General features: G+C 40.2%; 1 non-coding gene across 1 annotated transcript; it reads left to right on the top strand.

Moving 5' to 3' along the window:
• The first annotated feature begins 1150 nt into the window (after positions 1–1150).
• On the top strand, positions 1151–1223 carry TRNAK-CUU (transfer RNA lysine (anticodon CUU)). Its single transcript has one exon. It is a non-coding gene; the product is annotated as a tRNA-Lys (tRNA).
• The last annotated feature ends 5162 nt before the right edge of the window (positions 1224–6385 follow it).

Raw genomic sequence — 6385 nt, 5'->3', positions numbered from 1 at the left:
ACAGTGCAGAGCCTGCTTCAGATACTCTCTCTCTCTGCCCTTCCCCCACTCGCGCACACACGCTCTCTCTCAAAAATGAAAAAACATTAAAAAAAAGAAAAAGAAATCCACAGAATAAACAGACTTGCAAATTGCACACGGTAGCTTCTGTGCCTCCTGTGAAAAAGAAGGCTTTGCCTGAGTGTATGCCAATTAAAGAAGTTCTACAGGAAGTCACCACAGTACAATCCAAGGACATCGTTCCCCTGATGAAAACTGACATTAAAATTTTGTTATTAAAATTCTGGGACATTATGGTAATTAAGTTCAACGCATGCCGAGAATTAATATTCAAGTAAGACTCCCAAGTACTCTCAAAATGATGAGTTTTAAGAAGATGAAACCAAAAAGGTGTAAGGTTTCTTCAAGTTTGAGATTAACTGAATATTGTATTTTCTGCATCGTTACTGACTTGACTTTTGGGAAGCCTCTGTCTCCGTTCCTAACAGGAAACTTTCCAGAAGGTGCTTACTGGATCAGAAGGGGAATGCCTGCATTAAATTTACATGCATTTTTAGGGTTGTCTTCAGCAGAAGGGTTGCTCTGAAATACCTAGGCTATCATGAGTAGCAGATGGGCTCCTTCATATATTCCTACATGAACTTCCTTCACAAAATGCCTTCCTTCACGGAGGCACCTGCTCCATGGACATGCTCCACACAAGGAGCTTAATCCTAGGATGAATAATTAGGAGTGCTCCGTGTAGGAAGTGGCAGATGATTTTTCCTGTTGGCTGGATATTCTGAGTTCACAACTTAAAAATATGTTTTAGACTCGGGGTGCCTGGGTGGCTCTGTTGGCTAAGTGTCCGATTCAATTTCAGCTCAGGTCATGATCTCACAGTTTGTGAGTTCGAGCCCTACATCGGGCTCTGTGCTGACAGCATGGAGTCTGCTTGGAATTCTCTCTTGTTCTCTGCCCCTCCCCCATTCACATTCTCTCTGTCTCTCTCAAAATAAAAATAAACTTAAAGATTTATAAATATATACATATGTTTTAGACTCAAAATAGTAAAGACGTCAATTCTCTCCCAAATTGATCTAGAGGTTCAGCACAATTACCATCAAAACCCCAGCCAGATTTTTTGTAAAGAAAATCTTATTCTAGGGGCGCTTGGCTGGCTCAGTTGGTAGAGCATGTGACTCTTGATCTCGGGGTTGTGAGTTCAAGCCCCACGTTGGGCATAGAGATTACTCAAAAAAAAAAAAAAAAAGGAAAGAAAAGAGGGCACCTGGGTGGCTCAGTCAGTTAAGCGTCTGACTTTGGCTCAGGTCATGACCTCACAGTTCGTGAGTTCAGGTCCCACATTGGGCTCTGTGCTGACAGATTAGAGCCTGGAGACTGCTTCAGATTCTGTCTCTGTCTCTCTACCCCTCCTTTCCTCATGCACTGTTTCTCTCTGAAATATAAATCAAACATCAAATAATTTTTTAAAAAAAGCTTATTCTAAAATTTATGTGAAATGACAAAGGAACTAGAATAACTAAAACAAATTTGAAAAAGAATAAAGTGGGAGGAATCACTCTACCAAATTTTAAGACTTACTATATAGCTAGAAGTAATGGAAACAGTATGGTATTGGTGGAGGGATAGACACATAGATCAATGAAATAGAAGAGAACCCAAAAGAGACCCACACAAGGATGGTCAACTGAGTTTTGACAAAGTTGCAAAGGCATTTCAACAAGGGAAGGAGAGTCTTTTCAACAAAATGGTGCTAGAGCAACTGGACATCCATCGATTAAAAAGGGAACCTTAACCTAAACCTCACACCTTAAAAACGGACGCAAAGTGGATCATAGATTTCAATGTAAAATTATAAAATTATTAGGAAAAATAGAAAATCTTTAGGACCAAGGCTAAGCGAAGTATCCTTAGACATGACACCAAAATCACAATCCACAAAAGGAAACATTGGTGATTGGATTGCATCAAACTTAAAAATTTTTTTTTAATTAATGAATTTTTTGTTTTGTTTTGAGAGAGAGACAGAGTGCAAGTGGGGGAGGAGCAGAGAGAGTGGGGGACAGAGGATATAAAGCAGGCTCTGTGCTGACAGCAGAAAGCCTGACACGGTGCTCAAACTCAAAAGCTGTGAGTCATGACCTGAACCAAAGTTGGACGCTTAACCAACTGAGCCACTCAGGCACCCCAAAATTTAAAATGTTTTTAAAAAATTAAAAATGGGTGTGCCTGGGTGACTCAGTAAGTTGAGTCTGACTCTTTTTTTTTAATATATTTTTTTTTAATTTTTTTTCAACGTTTTTTATTTATTTTTGGGACAGAGAGAGACAGAGCATGAACGGGGGAGGGGCAGAGAGAGAGGGAGACACAGAATCGGAAACAGGCTCCAGGCTCCGAGCCATCAGCCCAGAGCCTGACGCAGGGCTCGAACTCACAGACCGCGAGATCGTGACCTGGCTGAAGTCGGACGCTTAACCGACTGCGCCACCCAGGTGCCCCTTTTTTAATATATTTTTTAATGTTTATTTTTGAGAGAGACAGCGATAGAGTGCGAATGGGGGAGGGGCAGAGAGAAAAGGAGACACAGAATCTGAAGCAGGCTCCAGGCTCTGAGCTATCAGCACAGAGCCCAATGCAGGGTTCGAACTCTCGAACCATGAGATCATGACCTGAGCCGAAGTCAGATGCCCAACTGACTGAGCCACCTAGGCGCCCCAAGAATCTGACTCTTGATCTCAGCTCAGGTCATGATTTCATGGTTCATGAGTTGAAGCCCCTCGTTGGGCTCAGCACAGAGCCTGCTTGGGATTCTCTCTCCTTCTCTCTGCTCCTCCCCCCTTATGCTCTCTATCAAAATAAATAAAAACTTTTAAAAAATTTAAATGTTTGCTCTGCAAAAGACCCAGTTAAGAACAAAAATAAGCTGAGTGTCCATTAATAGATGAGTGGATAAAGAAGTGGTATATACAAAGGAATATTATTCAGCCATAAAAAAGAATGAAATCTTGCCATTTGCAACAACATGGATGGAACCAGAGTGTATTATGCTAAGTCAAATAAGCCAGTCAGATAAAGACAAATACCATATGACTTCACTCCTATGTGGAATATAAGAAGCAAAACAAACAAAGGGGAAAAAAAGAAAGACAAACCAAATGAGGATTAACAGGGAGGAGGTGGGAAGAGGGATGGGTGAAATAGGTGATGGGGATTAAGAGTACACTTACCTTTTTTTTTTTTTTAAGTAATTTCTGCAACCAACATGGGGCTCGAACTCATGACCCTGAGATCAAGAGTCACATGTTTTTCTGACTGAGCCAGCCAGACATCCCAAGAGTACACTTACCTTGATGAGCACTGCAAGTGTTGAATCGTTATATTGTACACCTGACATTAAAATAATGCTGCATGTTAATTACATTGGAATTAAAATAAAATAATAATAAAAAGAAGATAAATAGACAAGCTACAGACCGGGAAAAGATATTTGCAAATCATACATCTGATAAAGGACTTGTACCTAGAATATACAGAAAACTCTCAAAACTCAGCAGTACAAAGCAAACAAACGAACAGAAACAGACTCCTAAATACAGAGATCTACTGGTTGCCAGAGGGGAGGGAGTTGGGGGGAATGAAGGAAATAGGTGAAGGGGATTAAGAGGTACAAACTTAGAGTTATAAAATAAATAAATCATAGGGATGAAAAGTAACAGCATTAGGGAATACTGTTGTAATGTTGTAATAACTTTGTATGGTGACAAAGGGTAACTACACTTACTGTGGTGAGCACTGTGAATGTCCAGAATTGTCAAATCCCCGAAACTAATGTAACATTGTATGTCAACTTTACTTCAATAACTTAAAAGAAACCTCAGCAGTAAAAAATAATCAATTATTTTACAAGGGGTCACAGACACAAACATTTATTTTACCAAAGAGAATATAAAGATGGCATATAAGTACATGAAAAGAAGTTCAACATCACTAGCCCATAGGGAAATGCAGATTAAGACCACAATGAGATGCCACCGTGCACCAATTAGAACAGCCAAAATAAAAATATGACAATACCAAACGCTGGTGAGGATGCACAGAAACTGGACCTCTTGTGCATCGCTGGTGGGAATGTAAAATGGTATAGCCACTCAGGAAAATGGGTTAGCAGGTTCTTAAAGTAAACATATACTTACCATGTGATCCAACAATTGCATTTATGCCAGAAAAATGAAAACTTATGTCCACACAAAAATCTGTACATGAATGTTCATAGCAACCTTGATTTGTAATGGTCAAAAACTGGAAATAAGCCAACTATCCTTCAACGACTGAATAAACAAAACTATGGAACATCCATACCACTCAGCAGTAAAGAAACAAACTATTTGCAACAACTTGGACAGCTCTCAAGGACATTCTGCTGAGTGACAACAAGCCAATCTCAAAAGGTCACATACTGCACAGTTCCATTTATGTTAACAATTTTGAAATGACATTTTAGAAATGGAAAACAGATGAGCGGTTGCCAGGGGTTAGTGACAGGGTGGAGAAGCAGGAAGGGGTGGGGGGCAGGTGTGACTATAAAGAGGTAACATGAGGGAGACTGTGGTGATAGAACAGTTCTTTGGAAGTTGCTATAGAAATCAACATGTAGTAAAACTGCATAGAAACACACACACACACACACACACACACACACACACACACGGCACACACAAAACTGGTGAAGTCTGGATGAGGTCTGTGGATTGTACCAATGTCAATTTCCTGGTTTTGATGTACTAGTTATGCCAGATGTTACTAACAGGGGAAACTGCGTGAAAGGTACACATGATCTCTCTGTACTATTTCACAACTTCCTGTGAATTTATAATCATCTCAGACTAAAACAATTAAAAACTTACGTTTTGTTAGAAAATATAATTGTACAAAATTTGCTCAGTACAGGAAATTATGAAGCAGCAGAAAATCATTTCATTTCAACCAGAAACAAGAACTGTCACTATTTTTGCAGATTTCCTTCTAGTTTTCTACATATTTTCCAAATAGTTGAGCTCATTCTGCCCATGCCAGTTGAAACCTACTCCTTCCTCAACCCATTAGAGCAATTATTTTCTCTACATTGTTAATAATTGTAAATGGCAGCTCAGTATTCTGAGTACTATCTATAAAATTAAACTTTCAGCCCCAATTCTAGTTAGAAGGAACAGGGTGCACAAAAACCAAGGCAAAGGCAGACTGCAGGATGTGTCTGCACAATAGCATCATATTCAGCTACAGTATAAGGTATGGGAAATAAGTTAAAAGCTGCAAAGGTAGACTAGTACCACACCAAAGGACCAACTTAATAGACCATCATTAGCTTGATTGCAGTAACTATTGTAATTTGGAATATAGAGATGCTTCTGCTATGAAGTACCTGAAACACCATCATGGTAACTGGAAGTTTTGGAACAGATAATAGAAAGTAGAGAACAGCTGAGTCCGTACCTAAGCTTGCTGCATCAAAATTGCCTGGGGAAATTAGGAACAAAAGCAAATGCAAAACAGATTGCTGAGTGAACCCCAGGGATGGATTCTATTAGGAGAGTCGCCATAGAATCATTTCCCAGATTCTTCTGTTGCAACATCAAGTTGGGGAGCCACAAAAGAAAAACTAGGTTCCAAGAGGGCAAGGAGTACGTTTGAATTCATAGCTACATTCCCCAACACTCAGCAGACCCCAACCGGTTTTTCAATGAGCCCTAAATCAACCTTGGCACTCCAAATGTCTACCAGATAACCCACTAGATCCTATCAGGTGACTGGGTCCGGAATGGAGGTTCAGAGACCATTCTGCATTCAACTAATCCACTGATGTCAGGTAAATGAGATGGTCTGTTGAAAATTTAAGTGAGTATGGAGTAGAATTAAGAGTGAAAAAGGGAGCGCCTGGGTCCGACTTTGGCTCAGGTCATGATCTCATTGTTCGTGGGCTCGAGCCCCGCATCGGGCTCTGTGCTGGCAGCTCAGAGCCTGGAGCCTGTTTCAGATTCTGTGTCTCCCTCTCTCTCTGCCCCTCCCCTGTTCATGCTCTGTCTGTCTCAAGAATAAATAAACATTAAAAAAAAAAGTTAAATGTCGGGGTGCCTGGCCAGCCCAGTCAATAGAGCACACAATTCTTGATCTCAGGGTCATGAGTTCAAGTCTCATGTTGGGAATGGAGCCTATTAAAAAAAAAAAAGGCAAAATGTCATCTTTGGTGCAACAAGGAAAACAGGAACCCTCAAATTATAAACCATGACTATACCTGCTAACACAATAAAATCAGGACTGAAACTGGACACACATCCACAGAAAACCTTAAGTCAGAATACAGACATGTATCACAGCACTAACAGGC

The sequence above is a fragment of the Panthera uncia genome, chromosome X, assembly GCF_023721935.1.
Source record: "Panthera uncia isolate 11264 chromosome X, Puncia_PCG_1.0, whole genome shotgun sequence".
Lineage (NCBI taxonomy): Eukaryota > Metazoa > Chordata > Mammalia > Carnivora > Felidae > Panthera > Panthera uncia.
The sequence above is the reverse complement of the archived record's forward strand: the minus strand, read 5'-3'. Positions and strand labels throughout refer to the sequence as shown.